This window comes from Quercus lobata, chromosome 3 (genome assembly GCF_001633185.2).
Source record: "Quercus lobata isolate SW786 chromosome 3, ValleyOak3.0 Primary Assembly, whole genome shotgun sequence".
Lineage (NCBI taxonomy): Eukaryota > Viridiplantae > Streptophyta > Magnoliopsida > Fagales > Fagaceae > Quercus > Quercus lobata.
In genome coordinates this window covers 23,514,092-23,533,952 of record NC_044906.1, presented here as the reverse complement: position 1 = coordinate 23,533,952, position 19,861 = coordinate 23,514,092, and the positions used below count along the sequence as shown (strand labels likewise).

The 19,861-nt window shown below is 34.4% G+C and overlaps 1 pseudogene; it reads left to right on the top strand.

The window, feature by feature from the left end:
- The first annotated feature begins 129 nt into the window (after positions 1 to 129).
- Positions 130 to 2,409, top strand: LOC115979783 (annotated as a pseudogene).
- The last annotated feature ends 17,452 nt before the right edge of the window (positions 2,410 to 19,861 follow it).

Below are 19,861 nucleotides of genomic sequence, written 5' to 3'. Positions count from 1 at the left end.
TTACTTATTTGAAAACAATATTAATGAATCCATTCCCTATGAAATAGGAATATTGAGCTCCGTCAATGAGCAAGCTTTGTTTAAGAACAATTTAACGGGTTCAGTACCTGCTTCAATCGGAAGTTTGGGAAATTTATCCACTCTTCTACTTAATAACAATGGACTTTCTGGAACAATCCCCCAAGAGATAGGAATGCTAAAATCTCTAAGCGAGCTTGATTTGTCAATAAACAATCTAACTGGATCAATCCCTACATCTATAGGAAACTTGGCAAACTTAACTGTTCTATTCCTTTTTAGCAATAACTTTTATGGATCCATTCCTTCCGCTACAGGAAACTTGACCATTCTCACCAAGTTGTGCCTTATGGGAAATCAATTATCCGGACCCATCCCACGAGAATTTGGAAACCTCAAATTTCTCACCCATCTAGGATTGTTCATGAATAAACTGAATGGCTCCATTCCTGTAGAAATGAATAATCTTACATATTTGAAGTACTTGGTGTTTAGTAACAACATGTTGTCTGGTTCTCTTCCACAACATATATGCATTGGTGGATCACTTGAATTATTCACAGCACATGACAATTATTTGACAGGCCCCATCCCTACAAGCTTAAGAAACTGCTCCAGCTTGTATAGATTAAGGCTTGAAAGAAACCTGCTAACAGGAAATATATCAGAACAGTTTGGGGTATATCCCAATTTGAACTACATTGACTTGAGTACAATTTCTATGGAGAACTTTCTCCAAAGTGGGGTCAGTGCCAAAATTTACAGAGTCTGAAAATCTCCAACAATAGAATTTCAGGTGTAATACTTCCTCAGCTTGGGGGAATGATTCAGCTACATCTACTTGATCTCTCCTCTAATCATATAGCTAGAGAGATTCCAAGGGAGTTGGAGAGGCTAACATTATTGTTCAACCTTACACTAGCTGATAATGAACTTCTAGGTAGAGTACCACCAGAAATTGGAAAATTTTCCAATTTAAGAATTCTTAATCTGGCAGCAAACAATCTAACTGGATTGATTCCTAGGCAGTTAGAGGTATGCTCCATGTTACAGTACTTAAATTTGAGCAAAAATAGATTTAGAGAGAGTATTCCCTATGAAATTGGCAACATATTCTCTCTTCAAAATCTTGATCTCAGTCAGAATTTACTTATGGGAGAGTTACCACCACAGCTTGGAAATTTGGAAAACTTGGAAACATTGAATCTTTCTCATAATGAGCTCTCCGGTTCCATCTCATCAACTTTTGCTGATATGTCAAGTTTGACAAATATTGATATATCTTACAATTAGTTGGAAGGCCCTCTCCCCAACAGCAAACCATTCCTTGAGGCTCCAATTGACGGATTCATTAATAATAAAGACCTGTGTGGAAATGCTACAGGTTTGAATGCTTGCCCCTCAACAATCAGTAACGGCTTTAATGGAAAAGAGAGTAGAAAAGTTGTGATTTTGATTTTAGTCCCTTCTTTTGGTGCCCTGCTTCTTATTTTCAGTGTAGTTGGGTTTCTTTATGTTCTTCTCAACTACCGAAGGGTGAGGAACAATCAGAACAATCCAAGAGAAGCACAGAATGATAATTTGTTCACAATTTGGAGCTATGATGGGAAAATAGTGTATGAAAACATCATTGATGCAACAGAAGAATTTGACCCCAAATATAGTATTAGAGTAGGAGGGTATGGAAGTGTTTATAAAGCTGAACTGCCAACAGGTGAAGTAATTGCAGTGAAGAAATTTCACCCATTAGAGGATGAAGGAATCGCCAATCTAGATAGTTTCGAGAATGAGATTCGTGCATTGACAGAAATTCGACATTGCAACATTGTAAGGCTTTATGGGTTTTGTTCACATTTGCAACACTCATTTTTGCTTTATGAGTTCCTGGAAGGGGGAAGCTTGGAAAAGAAACTTAGCAACAAGGAAGAGGCAACAGAATTCGGATGGATAAAGAGGATAAACATTGTTAAAGGTGTGGCCGAAGGTTTATCCTATATGCACCACGACTGCTCACCTCCAATAGTTCATCGAGACATATCATGCAAGAACATCTTGTTGGACTTAGAACACAATGCTCACATCTCAGATTTTGGCACAGCTAAAGTTTTGAAGCCAGACTCATCCAATTGGTCTTTATTTGCTGGCATGTTTGGATATGTTGCTCTAGGTAGTTATTTTCTATTGGCATGGCTGATCTCCGAGCAGCCCATGTGCATTTCATTTGTTTTACTGCTAATCATTGTTTTTGGAGGTATAGGGAGCTTATCATTAAATTAATGTAAAAGAACCTATGAATTTATAAAAAGTTCAAAGATAAAGCCATGTACATGATTGAGATAAAAGATCAATGAACTTTATAAAAAGTTCAGAGATAAAGCCATAGGTATTGAAATAATCTCAGATACTTAAAAAAAAAAAAAAAAAAAAAAAAAAAAATGTAAAGCAGCACCACAATTGTATTGGCAAAAAGAAGACCATGGTTGGGTTTAAATGTAGGTGCTTTGTTCCCTAGATTTGCATGGTGCAGGAATATAGGTACCACCATTTTAGTCCAAAAGATGAGGAGAACTGTTGCTGAGATAAACTTTTTATTTTCAACTTATCCACCGTCATAGTAAATGAAGAAGTTAAAGGGATGCAATCCAACAATAAGATGTATAGCAACTAGAGGTTACCTTCTAACCATACTCGAAATGGATAAGCTGATTTCTTTGGTTTTGCAAAACTTGCATATACGATGAAGGTGAATGAGAAATGCGATGTTTATAGCTTTGGAGTGGTGACATTGGAAGTGATCATGGGAAAGCATCCGGGAGATCTCATCTCACTTCTCTCATCATCATCGTCATCATTAGCAACAACTTCAACTGCCCATGGTATACTATTGAAGGATGTGTTGGATCAACGACTTGAACCTCCTAGAAATCAAGTCGCAGGGATAGTAGTGTCTGTTGCAAAGCTTGCATTTGCATGCCTGGAACTAATCCTCAATCTCGTCCCACCATGCAGCAAATTTCCCGGGAGCTATCTATCGAAAGATCACCTCTGTCAGAGATGTTTGGTGAGATTATCCTGGGACAATTGTTGGTGTGATCATGCTCAAGTGTATTCCACACTTTATTTATTTATTTTTATTGTACTACATTAGGATGAGTTATGCAAATTAGAATATTGTTCGTTTGGATCAAATTAAAAAAAAAAAAATTTAAAAACCTCTCAATATATGTTGAGATGATTAGTCTGGAATAGAATAGAATTGAATAACAAAACGAATTTGAGGCAATAATTAAATAAAAATTAACAAAAAGATTCATTAGTCTTTGGTCGGGAGATAGTCTTCTTTGTGTCATAATAATTGTTGTGCTTGTAATAGTGGAGGAGCCAATAAATTTTTCTAGGGGGGCCAAACTAACTATAACAAAATTCTTGTGTGTACATATATATTCATGTCCTAATCTCTAACCAAGTTTTAAGGTTTAGATCTTTGAGCATTTTTAGGGGTTCAAAAAGTTTTAACATTTTTGATAAAGGATTAAGAGTACTTTTTATTTATTAATATTCATCAAGTGTGAATATTTTCCACTATAATTACTCATATTTTGAAATATAAACTATTAAAATTTATAAATTACTTATATAGTAATTTTTAGTTTTTACAAAAGAAAGTGTTAACAGTGAAGTGTATGCAATTAAACGAAATTAAACAAGTAAATTGAATTCATCTTTATCTCTAAATGCTCGAAAATGTATGAAAACACAAGAGCTATTTAGACCCCCAAATTAAAGTTGCGGCTCGATTGATTTTACTCTAACTTAATACTAAGTGCGGAATAGAGTAAATGCGAGCAAATAAACAAACATGCTACTCTAACCCATAATCATAATATCACAACAGTAAAATAAAAGGTAAAAGAGTAGGGAAGAAGAAAGCAAACACAAGATAACACGTCGATGTGTTATCAAAGAGAAAACCGAAGAACTCGGTGAAAAACCTCTCCGCCACCCTCCAAGCGATAATTGATCCACTAGACAATCAGTTGAGATACATAGGTTAGCAAGAGACATTCCAAGCCTAATCTACCTAATGTACCTAAGCCCTCTAAGCTCCTACTCCAATAAGGCTTCTCGGAACCGCATCTTGTTTAACTCTCCGGATCCCGCAATACGCCCGATTGCATTCACCAAAACCTGACTTCTTCTAATACTTCCAATACTTCCCAGCAACACCAAAACCTCACCTGACACTTTAAAATGGTGTGGTAAGTGTTTAGGCTATCAACCTCTCAATGGTATGGAAATGGAGAGGTAGGAGTTGAGGAAAATTCACAAGCAATTGTGTAGAGAAATGTGGGTATAACAATCTTTAACTCTCAAAGTTTGTAGCTAGAGTTTTCTCTCTAAAGCACTCCTCAACATTTGTGGGTAATATGGGTATATATAATGTGGCTACAAAAAGTGTGGGTACAAAAAGTGTGTATTAGATAGGACAATCTGGCAAAATAGAATGTTTTGTGAGTGTCTTGTGGGAAGGCCTTACCCACGAGCTACTCGCAAAACACAGCTATCTCCATCTTGTCTTGACTCTTTGAATTCAAATCACGTGCAGCACATGCATCATTTCGCGGGATGCTTAGTCGCGAGCTACCAGCGAAAACTCTTCAGTCTTCAATTTGCTTGAGTCTTCACACTCTTTCTCTCTCACACAACCTTTACAATTAAATCCCACAGCAAATATAGGGTACAAAAGATTGAGCATAATTACAATCAAATTTGACACGGAATTAAAACCAACAAAACACATAGTTGTAAATTACAACTTTACAATTTCTCAATACCTCAATATAATAGTTACACATATTACAATTATCAAAACCTATTATAAAATAAAATAATAGAACATGAAGAGATTTAGCTGTTAAAGTAAAACATAAATGGTTACAAAACATATACACAGGTAACACAACTTGGTTAACCAAACGGTTTACACATAAAATAAAATAATTGAAAAATTAATATCATCAAAACATTTAAGTGCAAGCAAGCTGTAAAGCACAAACCAAACAGTTATCAAAGTCTTTTGTGGAATTTCACACTTGCACATATCACGTTTGCACACACGGTTTTATATACAAACAAAACCAAAGAGTTTTTTTTTTTTTTTTTTGAGAGGAATTAGTTAGTTAAGTTAGCAAAGAGTTGATTGCTGAGAGCGAGAGAGATGGCTTAGCAAAGAGAGAGACAGAGACAGACAGACCAAACTGCTATTATTGATTTAAACGGAGGTGGGCTGGAACTCAAAATGGTGACCACCGTGTAAGGATTTTCTCTTTATTAGGAATACTTTTGCTTGACATGGAAGAGGAGTCCTTGAAACAAAGTTGTTTTGTGATTTGTGTTTGGATAGATATGGGCCAGATTTTTTTTTATTTTTTTTTATTTTATTTTTTTTTAAATTTGGGTTTTTTCTAAATCAATTTGAAATTTGAGCCCAAATGAATTTTAAGGAACAACTAAACAATTTTGAGAGAAAACTAACTAAACGAATAGTATATTTTACGCCAACAGGGATGTTTCAGTTAGTAAAGTTGGTTGGGCATTTCGTCATACCCTCGTAGGTTCGAGTTTTACTACCAACAGTCCTTCGTTTTCTGCCTGGGCTAGCATAACTTAATTAATCCCATTTTTGTTTACAAATAATAATAATAATAATAATAATAATAATAAATAATATATTTTACATTCTCAAAATCTCTGAGGTGTATGTATAACTTAGTGTTTACTAAGTATAATTTCTTGTTGAGTAATGTTACAGTCACAAACTATTTTATAATATTTTTATAAATTGTTGATATAACCAACTTATTATTGGTTTTCATCTAGGCCCACTATTAATATCACTTTTTTCATTTACCAATAATTACTCATCATATTAGCAGTTTGTAAATTTTTTTGTAAAAAAGTGTGTATCTTTAGTATTACTCTTTCTTGATTGGACAAAGTTTAGTTACAAAATTAGTTATAACCTTAGGCTATAACTTAGTGTTTACTGTGTATAATTTCTTGTTGAGTAACGCTACAGTTACAAACATTTTAATTATAACGTTTTTATAAACTGTTGATGTGACCAACTTCTTATTGGTTTTTATATAAGCCCACCATCAACATCACTTTTTCATTTACCAATAACTACTCATCACATCAGTAGTTTGTAAAAAAAATTTGTATTTCTAGTATTACTCTTTCTTGTTTGGACAAAGTTTAATTACAAAATTAATTGTTACCTTAGACTATAATCTTACTTAATATCTTTTTATTAGAGGTGAATTTTGACAAATTTACCATTGGATTATATTTCTTTTTAAATCCTCCATGCTTGCAAATTTTCTAAAAAATTAAAAAACAATAACTATGTTATCAATAAATTGTTTAAATTGCAAGTTTTGTAATTTAAAATTATATATAAAATATAAGCTTACAGATCATATGGTAAATAATATCCGATTGGAAAAAAAAATTGGTATGTGTATTAAAAGCGTAAAGAACATGCAATCTAACGATTAGATTTTCAAAACATTGAGTAAGATTAATTTTTTTAAAAGAAGTTGTAGCCTTCGACTACAATCAATTTTGTAGCTAAACTTTATCTTTCTTATTTTTGTAATGCAGTAAATAAGAATTTTACAAAGTCAGGGGTAGCATCCTGGCTCCACTAATGGTTGTATGTTCATACAATGATGTGATTTTAATATTCAAATATGGATACAAATAATTTCAAGAATTTTACTACAATCTATAAAGACTATGCCTTGTCTTAGGCAATTAACCAAATAGTTGGTATGCACATTGAGAAACATATTCAAATGTGTAAAACTCTTCTCTCTCTCTCTCTCTCTATATATATATGTATATATATATATATATATATATATATAATGAAACTTAAATACCCACTTCTAATAACAACTAAATATCCAACAAACCAAATGATAAAAAGAGAGAACCTATGATCAGGAATGTATTTTAATGTGATCAAAATTGTACTTTAATAATCTGTAATTGAGGAAAAGAACCATTAGAGGGAAAAAGAAGAAGCAAAAAACATGAAAAATCCACCAAAATAGTAGCAAAATAGAAGAAAAACTGAGAGTATCACAAGCACATTGAAATACATAGTGAACTTTGATAAGGGTAGTGTGTTAGATAACAGTCTTTTATCTTGGGAAGCACATCTCAATCTTACAAAAGCAAGTTCACATTTTTATCAAGGGTGTCTTTTCTATTCTTGCTCTTGTTTTCTTATGAATAACATGTACTCTATTATTGTATAAATGTTTATAGTGGTGTTGTAAATACAAAAATAAAGAACTTAAATTAAGGAGATAGTGGAAAAGACTTTGATACCGAAAATATACAAAGGCCCTATTGTTGGGAGGTGCATGGCAACTTGAAGTCTAGCCCATATAGGACTTGTTTGGGCTTGCCATGCAAGCATTGAAGGAATCCTATTTCAATTAGAAATAGGTGTATGTATTGCACAAGAAGTCCAAGACTTCTATTCAATTAAGAGCATTTTCATCAAGAATGCTAAATATTTTAGCATTTACCATTTCAAAATCCTACTTTATCAATTTTAACATACCACTTTACAATCCACCAAACATCAAACATTCTTTTTTTTTTTACAACTTCATTTAAATAATATTATTTCTATTTTACCACTGTGTCTCTCTCTTTCCACCACTTTCTTCTTAGTCCAAGCAACCCCAGTCATAGCCACACCCATGGCTAGCCACTGCTAGCCACCACCACTAAAAAAAAAAAAAAAAAAAAAAAAAAACCACTAGTTGGCAACCACCAAAATCACAAACCCAAACCCACAACCTCATCACCACCCAAACCCAAATCCTCATACCATCAACCAGAAATCGCCTCCAATTTCGATTTCTCTTTACTCTGGTTCTGACTTTGACCCTCTTCTTCGAGATTTTCAATTTCTTCTTTGCAACTCGAAATGTCACGAAGCCACAACTTGGAGAAAATCTCAGCGAGCTTAGATTGTTCTGGAACAATCTTGCTCATGATCGAATCGAGCAAACTCAAAACGGCGCGTTTAACCTTGTCGTCTCTGGGATCCATATAAGGCTTATTGTTGGAGCACTGTTTTTTGATCAAAACAATGAGCTCTTCGATGTCGTCGTTCAAATCGAACCACAAAACCCACCACCCACCCACCCCGATCTCAACCCCAACCAAAACCCACCCACCTCGTTCTCAACCCTAGCCAAAACGCACCACCACAATCTCAACCCCATCAAAACCGTCGCCTAGCACCACTGATACCCACCAAATCAGAACCATGAAACCCACCAAATCATGACCACAATTGCCAACCACAAACCCTTGAAGCTTAACGAAGAGCAGATGAGTGAGGGAGAGTGAGAAAGTGAGGGAGAACTAGAGAACGAGAACGAGAGAGAGAACCAGAGAACGAGAGGGAGAGTGAGAAAGTGAGCCATGTCTGAGGAGAGAGAAAATTAGAAATCAATAAAACATTATACAATCTTGCTACAATGTGCTCTCAAAAATGAGAGTGCACTGTAGCAAGATTGTAAATTTTATAGTATATACAAGTTTTGATGAAGGGGTTTTTTAGGTTTCAGATGCTAAAAAATAGCATTTATAGCATTTAGCATTCTTGATGAGAATGCTCTAAGAATAGGAGTGTAGGCGGCAGAGCTTTAATATAAAGCATTGATGCATGTGTATTTCACATATAGAGATAGAGAGAGAGATTCAGAGAGATTGAAGAGTCAAACACAGTTTTGAAGCCGATTGAAGGAAAAAGATTAGTGTTTTGTGTGGCACTGAGGGAAAAAAGAAAAATTGATTTTTCTTTTGCTCAAGACACACAAGGAAGATAAATTGCAAGGTTTTGAAACCCGAACTGGACCGTACGGTCCAACAGGAAAACCTCGAACCGGCCATTTTTACTATCTGTTAAACATGAAGAACCATTCCATGCAAAAAAAGCAGTAAATCGTATGGACCGCAGTCGGACCGCCCGGTTCTGTGAACCATTATCGGTTCAGGCGGTTCACACGGGTCCTTTGTTTCAAGCCTTAAACAGCACCGTTTTTGGACTCTCTTCCTTGTTTTTTTTTTTTTTTTTTTTTTTTTTTTTTTTTTTTTCCTATACGGCGTCATTTGGACTTTGGAATTGGATCATTCTCTTAAACAAGAAACCCTCACCTCACTCTTTCAATCAAGAAACCCTTGGTAAATACCGGCCGAAATTCAAGATTCAGCTGACATGGAGTTTGGACTGTAAAACTAAAATCTCAACCAAAAAAAAAAAAAAAAAAAAGAAGAAAAAAAAAATGAAATAAACAAACGTGCCTCACAAAAAAAATAAAGCAAAACAAAAAAGCCACGGTGAGAAACTTGAGTGAGAAGTGGAGAAAAGTCAGATGAGATGAAGCACTAGTAAGTTGAAGAAGACGCACACAAAGGAAAAAAGTAGAAGAAAGAGGAAGACAACATAAAATGACAAAGATGAGAGGAAATTTAAAACTGAGAAGAGTGAAAATCGAGGAGTGTGACTAGACGTGTGTGGATGAGAAAATAGAAGAGAAAAAAAAATATGAAAAGGGAGTGAACCAACTGGTGAGGAAAAAGGGAGTAATATATTGAAAATATAATTGGTTGGGCAGAGTGCAAGCCAACTTTCTAAGTTTCATACTTTCATTTTTTTCTTTTGTTCTTTTTTTTTTTTTTTTTTTTTTTTTTTTTTTATTAAAAGAATTAATTAGTATACTTTAATAAAATAATAGTAGTTTAAGTAAATGATCATATTAGTTCTAAGATAACAAGTTTTATAAATGTATTAAAAATATATATATATATTTTTTTTTTGTAAGTAATAAGATATATATATATATATATATATTTGCAGTAGTTCCGAAATGGTACACTGAAATGAGCTGGTATTTAACCAGTACTGAAACATTCCATTCTAATAGAGAAACCGAAATGGTATTCATAACATTGATTTTATGTATTTTTGTAAGAAACAATATGTAATGGATTACACACTGTTACTGTGAAGTGTTCAGTTCTGCGAAAGCTATTGTTACTGTGAAACCTACTGTTGGTGGATTACTTTCAAACCTTGGGATAGATCGAGGGCTAGATGATATAAAAGATTTGCTTGGTGAAACACTCGTCTTGGAGCTTGTTAGTTAAATCCTTGGTGAATTAGACTATTTTAGTTAATTTTCTATTTTTTATTAATTTAATATTTTTATATATATTTAAAATAATTATGACGTCATCGCAGTTCGACCCTGGTTCAACCTCGGTTTAACTTCAAAAACCTTGAACCTCTCCCTTTTACAGTTCAATGAACGGTCCAGGTTACAAAACCTTGATAAATTGAGGGTTTTCTCTAGAACAATTATTTGGGTGCTACAACTACAGAAAGTTGAAGTATTCAGAGCGGAAGATCTTGCTACTAGGTTTTGTGGTGAGGTTGTATTTGTTCCTAGAGGTATTATTGTATTTTCCCAATTTATTGTGAACTCAGGTTTTGGGTATAACTTGAGTGTTGTAATCTCTATTTTATTATAGTGGATTAGTCGGATTTGCCCCGTGGTTTTTCCCTCTACACTGGAGGGTTTTCCATGCAATTTTTTGGTGTTCTTGTTGGTTGATTTTTTTTTATTGCTTCCGTAAATTTCCATTTTCTTTGTTGCTTGGGTTATATTTAATTTAATTCACATGTAGACGGGGATTTATCCCAACACTTATAACCCTCCTCTACACCTCCAAACCTAAACTCAAAAATCTCGTCAAGCTACTCTCCACATTCTCCCCATTCATCTTCCTCTTTTCAACACGTCCCATTCAAACTCCCAATAACTCTCACCCTACAATCCAACGAAAACCCAATTGACATAAGTGGTGCAGGAACCTCATTGAATATGTGACCATCCTCCTGTAATCATACACCTTCATATACCCATTCAATCCCACACTCAAAACCCTATTCTCCCTCCCTTCCTCCGCACTCTCCTTCCCAAATCTCCATATAACTAATGTAACAGTCTTTATATAACTCTCCATCAAATAAACCATCTTCTCACCTCCAATCAAATCTCATATCTTAAATGAAATCCCACCCGCTGTAGCAACTAACCCCTGAGATGGCAAAAAACCCACTCCCAACCGGTTTTACTTGGTTAACCTCCATAACTGATTTTGAACCTATCACTCTCACATCCTAAAGCTTAACCGTGTGATCTTATGACCTAGTGACGCACATTTCATTACTAACAGGTGAAAAATCATCACAACGCACATAATCCTTATGAGACTAAAGCTCTAAAAGTGGGATCTTAGAAGTAACATCCCAGTACTTAACAATAGCATCATCGCCACCAAACCAAATGGAGGTTAACATTAAATTATGAATATATATATATATATATATATATATATATATATATCAAGGCAATATTATTGGAAAGGGAAATGCAAATAATATCTCCTATCATTCATGACTAAAATAAAATTGTTAAGATTCTTTTAAAAAAAAAAATCTAATGGTTTAAATTTAGTCCTTTAATTTTAACTATAATTGTCAAATTAGTTCTTCATGTTAAAATTATTATCAATTTAGTCCATCTAATTCTAATTCTTTGTAAAAAAAAAATAGTCAATCTAATTCTTTGTCTAAACATTTTAGTTAGAAAACAATATTGTTTAAATGGTCTTTTTACTATGAATAATTTAACTAAAAACATTCATAAGATGCATTATTTAAAACATCTTTCTGTTTGATTAATAGTAATTAATTTGAAAATTACTTAAAAGACTTCATGTACTAATAGGTTTGGAAAAATAATTAAATTAACTCATTTAGTTATTTACTAATTGATTTTACAATTAAATAATTATTTACTTACTTTCAAACATATAACTTACATATATTTATCAAAACTTATACCATACAGGAGAAAGAATATATAGGGAGAACAATCAAAGTAACTTAACCTCAAATGTGTACCAAACTCTAGAATCGTACATAAATTGAAAAAGTAATAGATTCATAACTAACAACACTTAACTCCATAATTAGTTTAGCCTAAAAATAGTTTTAAACAAGTTTTAAATCAAGTGATTTCATTCAATTTAATATAAAATATATTCAAAGTATACCCAACCGAAAACATATACCCAACTCCAAGGCCATACCCAAATTGGAAAAAAAAAAAAAAAAGTTAAGGGATAACAAAAGAGGCAAAAGTGTATCACAAATCTTAGATGATGAGGTTTTAGGTCTTCAAATTTCCTAACTGTCGAATGATTATTATAACAAATCTTAGGTGATAACTTATTATTAATGGGTAAAAAAGTGATATCAGCGATAGACCAAGATTAGAACCTATAACAGCTTGCTAGGTAGGATTTGTTGTAAAATTGTCATAGATAAGACATTTTTCTGAAGTATGTATATATATATATATATATATGTATGTATGTATGTATGTATATACACACACTCCATGCTACATAGCCAAACAAGAGTCAATTGCTGATGAGGATGAAAATCACAGTCAATCCTCTCCAACTCAGTCAGATTTTGAGCAAGCTGAAACCCTAGTAGGTCACCAGCTCAATGTCGTAAAAAAGGACTTCACCCCAGATCATAAGTCTTTAGGTGATGATTTTGATTCCGAGACAAACAAAGCCTAAAGGGAAACCTATAAGGCAATTCATACCAGGGAACAAAAGATAGAAGTATACACCAAATGGCAAGAGTTCATGAAAGAGATATCAGCAAATGTCCATTTCTTTGAATATTTTGAGAACCATTTTGAATGGTACCAAAAATCTTGTGTTATCACCAAGACTAATTGGACCAAAGAGAACAAGGAGGTGGCCTGATCTAGTCACCCTCCCCTAGAAAATATAACCATCAAACACCAAGGTTTTGAAGTAGTTACTAAGAACTAGTAAAAAAGATCATGGAACAAAACAACTACACCAACCAGTGTTTAGATGTCATAGGAAAACAACTAGACATAATAGAAGATAAGATAGAAGCCAAGGTCATTCCCAGTCAAGAAACCTTGTTAGGCCTATCCCGTCTTTAGAAAAACCTTTAGTCAAGCTACCAGTAACCCAACAAACTAGTCTCAGGTCTAAAGACAAAACAACATTAGAAATAGTCAACCAAAAGTTAAAAGAACTAGTAAAAAATGAACTAATTACCTCTTCGACTAGCAAAGACCCCATATTAAACACCCTAGACATCCATACAGCCTCTAGCAGTTCCAGCAAAACCTCTTTAGAGTCTGAAAAGGAAATAGAACAATTAGAAAATCAATTTCAAGGTTTACAGGTGAATAGACTTCACCATCCTAGAATAAGCCCAACCAGTCTTACCAAGAATTGGTATCGTAGACCAACACCCCCTAACCTCCAATTTGAGGAAAAGAATGTTAGCAACTAGTTCTTAGTATCTTCTGATAGACTCTATGAATGGAATACAGATGGATTATCAGAACAAGAAATCATAAATAAGATTCAGCACATGACCATGGTAGCTAATAACTACCTCAATGAGAACCGCCCCTATACTGAAGTAGTTGAACTTCTGGTCTTAGGTTTCATAGGAAAACTTCTATCATGGTGGAACAATTACCTAACAGAAGAATCAAAGGAACAAATTAAAGGTGCAGTCTAGAAAGATGAAGAAGGACATCCAATCTTTGATGAAGCCATAGGTCAAGGTGTCCCAGATGGAGTAAACACTCTAATCTATACCATTACAAGGCACTTCATAGGAACCCCTAGCAATGTCACAACCAGGATACATGACCAATTAAGTAACCTCAGGTGTCCTACCTTTAGTGAATACAAGTGGTACGAAGATGTCTTTACCACCAGAGTCATGCACAGAAGTGATTGTAACTCTCCATTCTAGAAGGAGAAGTTTATCAATGGCTTACCTAGTCTTTTTGCCCATAAGATTAGGGAAACCCTCAATAACTCCTCAGGTGTTATAAATTATGATGACCTGACCTATGGAAACATATCTAGTGTCATCCATAGGGAAGGCTTGAAGATGTGCATAGATATGAAAATCCAAAACCAGGCCAATAAGGACAAAAGAAAAGCTAAGTACAAAGTAGGAAACTTTTGTACTCAGTATGGCCTACCTTCCATAGCCCCATCCAAGAGGAAACTGAGGGAAAAAGAATACCCAAGAAAAGAACAGCCTCCAAGTATTATAGAAGTCATAAGAAGCCCAGCAACTTCAGCAAAAATGATTTCTATAAGAAGAGTAAGAAATCCAAAGATTACCATAAGGTCAATGGTAAAAGAAAAGATTCAGCACAAAAAACATTCGACAAGAAGCATAGCGAACGTTATAAGTGTGGCAAGAAAGGTCATTTTAGGAAAGAGCCTAGATCTAAAGCTAAAGCTTTAATCAACACCCTCCAAGGTGACCAAACCAGCAAAGATGAAATTTTCGAGCTCTTAGAACTAAACCACACAAACAGTGAGTCCTCCAATAGTTCTAGTGACCATGAGATCTGTAGGAAAAACATAGATTATATCACATACAAAACATACACAGCGGAAAATTAACAAATCTACTTCATTTGCAATTGATAACATGTACTATGTAAATTTCAGAATTCAAGAACAAGAGAGCGTACCTTGGTGCGGTGAAATTCAAAACCAAAGATTAAAAGTACTTGGGAACACTTTTAATCTTCACTCCAATTCCACTTATGCCCAAGAAGTGTGGTCTTTCAATCATTTTACACGTATGTGTTCAAGGGAGAATAAGAGAGTGGTTTACACTCACATACACATCATTTTCATACATCTATAATTTTGTATGTTTCTCTCCTTATATATAACTGATTATCTAATTGGGCTAGCCTTTGGGCCATTCCAATTGGGTTTTAGTATGTGGCTTGGAGTGGGACCAAAAGGGACAAATAAGACACTAGCTCCAATGGGTTTTGGGCCTTTCTATTAACTCTTGACAAGCTCAAAATTATCATTAATTATATTTAATATCACTATATAAATATAATTGCACTCTAGGCCTTATTAATAAATTATATCCCAAGACTTTGTTATACATTCAACCCCTTCATTAAAATATTTGTAGTAATACAAAATCATGAATATTGACTGCTACTTTAAAGATTACTACATCTTAACCTTGAATACTCAATTTAATCCTTTAAGTTATTCATCATATATTTATGAAATTCAATTTCATAAATATATACTTTAGTAACTTCTTTCTAAAGTAGTCAGGCCTTATATTTTGAATAATCAAACCCATTAAACTTATCTCAATGAAATATTTTATATCTTCGTTAAGAGATTATGAATTCAATCTTGAGAATATATGTTCTTTCAACATTAAATGTGGCTGCCCAACATACTGAGATTTTGATCGTGACTTTAGATCTCACTCTTAATATATCAAAGTAACCTACACTTCATAATCAGGTTCATTATTCTCTCAAGATTGAGAGTTCATGTAAATAGAAGTCATGAGATTATTATTTATTTGAAAATCGTTAGTAGAATAATAAATCTCACAACGGTCCAGTTCAATATGTCTCAACACTTAAAACATTTCAACATATCAACTAGAAGTCTCCACTTCCATGATCAAAACAAATCATCTTAGTTGATATGTTATAGTCTTCGCAGATGAAATGCCCAATTTCATCACCGACTATGATTAAAATTTTGATTTTACAAAGAATTTGTGATTTATATCTTCTGTGACTAAATCACATAAATTACATACTATACATCTCATGGACTATATAATGTCCAAATATTCATGTTACCATTATTTTAGATAATAATAAAACAACTTTATTAATCACAACATAATATCATACATAGTATCATACAATAAGATTTAAAGGGCACATATCCTAACTAGCCTTGCACTTTATCTATGTTTTAACATTTAGTGAAATTTCAAAAACAGTTCATTCGATCGGTTGAAGGTATTTCTCGATCGAATCGAATGAACTGTTTTTGAAATTTCACTAAGTGTTAAAACATAGATAAAGTGCAAGGCTAATTTTCATCTGTAAAAGTGATGAAGTACTCATAACCTCCTTTTTGCTTGGGTTGACATAGGACCACATACATCCGTATGAACTAATTCAAGCAATTCTTGGGCTCTTCTACCTTTTGCATTAAAAGGTCTTTTGGTCATTTTGCCCTCCAAACAAGATTCACAAACTGGAAATCCATCAAAGTCCAATGGCTCTAAGAGTCCATTTTTTATTAGTCTTTGAATTTTGTTTGAATTAATATGACCCAAACACAAGTGCCAAAGATATGCATCATTAGTAGAAGGGAACTTTCCCTTTAATGATTTTACATGAGAATTATTATCTAATTCAGAATTGTATAATTCATAATTATCAGGAATTAAAATATAAAGACCATCAACAATATTGCCAGAACAAATAAATACTTTATCCTTCTTTATTACAACATTGTCTTTCAAGATAACATAATATCCATGTCTACCTAAATAAGTTGCAGAAATTAAATTCCTATGAACATTAGATACATACAAACAGTCTTTCAATATTAAAACTCTAGAACCAAAACACAAATTAAACACTCCAATAGCTACAACTAGAATTCTGCTCCCATCAACCAAAGTAAGAAACATTTCCCCTTCATTCAGCTTTCTAGTCTCTTGGAACCCCTGCAAAGAATTGCAGATATGATTAGTACAACCTAAATCCACACACCAGGAATCTGTGGGATTTTGTAAGAAGGAATGAACTTTTCATACTCTTATTCTTGGTAGCTTTGAATTTTGGACAATTCCTCTTCCAATGACCTTTCTCGCCACAATGGAAACACTTTCCTTTGGCATAGTCCTTTTTCTTTTCCTTGTTGGCAACTCCTAAGGCAATTTGTTTACCATTTTGCTTGGTGAAGGCAATTCATAGGCCCAAAGATGCTCTAATACCAAGGGTGGGAGGCGTCAATCTTGTTGGCTTATCAGAGCAACGAGTGTCCTTTGGTAGCACACCAAGTCTCACAGCCCTGCTAGTCTATCGTGGCGGGCCTGTTGCTCTACTCCCTTTCCCCACTAACATTTGGAATGTGCTATCGCTCATCATGGGCTTCTGCAACACTTGGGGTGCGATGTTGTAGTGTGTATATTGGACTGGGGCACAAGGAAGAAAAAATTCCTCTGTGAACGGTCACTCATTCCAAATGATTGAAGAAATTCAATTTCACAAGTTTCAATCGATCAAGAATCACCTTCAGTTGATCGAGTGAGACGGAAACCTATTGATCTTTGGGCCTACGAGGCAGTGCCGAGCTTTGTGACGTGGGCTTGTAACCCAAGTGGGGGCATTAAGCTGTCTGGGAGGGATTAGGCTTTGGAGCTCGTAACTACCTCGTAGGCCCAAAGACTTCCAGATAAACCAGTCTTCATTCTCTAGAGAGTCATCCAACATCTCTAGTAGTCCAAACATTAGGATAGGATGTAAAGACAGTTGTTGCAGAAACAAATCTGTCAATGTTCTTAGCCAACAAGAAGAGCTTCTCCTCCACTTAATAGAAAAGGTAGAAGACCCAATTGTTAAAGCCCTTTAGTAAGTTTCAGAAAACTTTAGTTAGAGAAACAAAGGAAACCAAATCCAAGAACTCTAAACCTCCAGCTAACCTAGAGAAAATCTTCAATAGATTTGCCAAAGCTAAGAAAGAAATTATAGTTTATGACCTTCAACATGAAATCAAGGAAACCAAATCTGAGATCAGAACCTTTAGAGAAGAAGTTAAGAAGCTTGACCAAGCTCTAACCATTCTTAGGATTGATCACAATTTCCTTAATCATAAGATTAAGCACCAAGATTATACCTCTCATCAAGGTAATGATAAGGCAAGCCCCTCATACCAAAACCCTTCAGATGATGAAGTAGAAAACGTCTATGATGAGTTAGCCAACCCTACAGTAAATATGGCTTTAGAAGAACCAGCCCAGAAATACATAGATACAATCAGAAGGATTGATTTCCAAAAATGGCATTCTAAAGTCAAGATTGTCATTAGTAAAGATTTTGAATTTGAAGTTATAGCCCTTATAGATTCAGGTGCAGATCTCAACTGCATCCAAGAAGGAATCATTCCCTCCAAGTATTTTCAATAGACTAGGGAATGATTATCCTCAGCAAATGGTAGCAAGATGCAGATTAAATACAAAATCCTAAAAACCCATGTGTGCCAAGACAACACATGCTTCAAAACAACTTTTGTCTTAGTTAAGAACATGACAGACAAAGTTATCCTAGGAAACCCTTTCATGTGTCTGTTATATCCATTCATCACCGATAGTGAAGGAATCACTACCCATCCTTTTGGTCAGCCAGTTAAGTTTAAATTTCTCAAGAGCCCGTAACCCCGTGGGATTAGCATTCTCCAGGATGTCTCCATCTCTAGGACCCTTAACCTGATTAGTAAGAAAACCCAACACCTTAAGTATCTTAAGGATGATTTATGACACAATAAAATTGAGGAACAATTAGCTTGTAAGATCAACCAAATAGAAATCAAAGAATTTGAAGAAAAACTTAAGCAGGAAGTTTGCTCTGACCTACCCACAGCCTTTTGGCATAGAAAGAAACACAAAGTGGCTCTTCCATATGTCAAACATTTCAAAGAAAAGGATATCTCAACCAAAGCTTGTCCCATTCAAATGAGCTAGGAACTCATGGAATTTGCAGAGCTGAGGTAGAGGACCTCCTTAGCAAAGGAATCATTAGGAAGTCTATGTCACCTTGGTCATGTCCAGCCTTTTATGTCCAAAAAAATGCAGAGATAGAGAAAGGTATTCTTAGATTAGTCATCAACTACAAGCCCTGTAACAAAGTCCTAGAATGGGTTAGGTATCCTATCCCCAATAAAAGAGACTTAGTTAACAGGCTTAGCAAGGCAGTCATCTTCAGTAAGTTGACATGAAAAGTGGTTTTTGGCAAATACAAATCAGAGGAGCTGATAGGTATAAAACAGCCTTCACCACACCCTTTGGTCATTATGAATGGAACGTAATGCCTTTCGGTCTAAAGAATGCACCCAGTATATTTCAAAACATCATGAATGAGATTTTCAATCCATTTTCCAGTCACTCCATTGTTTACATTGATGATGTACTCATTTTTTCAGAATCCATTAAACAACATTGGAAACACCTGCAAGCATTCCTTCATACAGTTAAGTTCAATGGCCTTGTTGTTTCTGCTTCAGAAATCAAACTTTTCCAAACACATATACGGTTCTTAGGTTTTGACATCCATCATGGCTTAATCAAACCCATAGACAAACCATTCAGTTTGGAGACAAGTTTCCAAATCAAATCATAGACAAAACTCAGCTTCATAGATTTCTAGGATCTCTAAATTACATTAATGATTTTTATCAAAAACTTAGGCAGCAATGCAAGCCCCTTTTTGATAGACTTCGAACTAATCCACCTCCTTGGACTCCAACCCATACTTTAGTCATTCAAGAAATTAAAAAATACATCAAGACACTCCCTTGTTTAGGAATTCCCTTAGCAAATTCCTTTAAGATTGTCTAGACAAATGCCTCTAATATTGGTTATGGAGGCATTCTCCTTCAGCGTGTCAGTCGTAATTCCCCAGAACAGATAGTCTGCTTCCACTCAGGAATTTGGATTCCCACTTAGCTTAATTATAGTACTATTGAAAAAGAGATTTTATCTATAGTATTATGCATTTCAAAGTTTCAAAGTGATTTA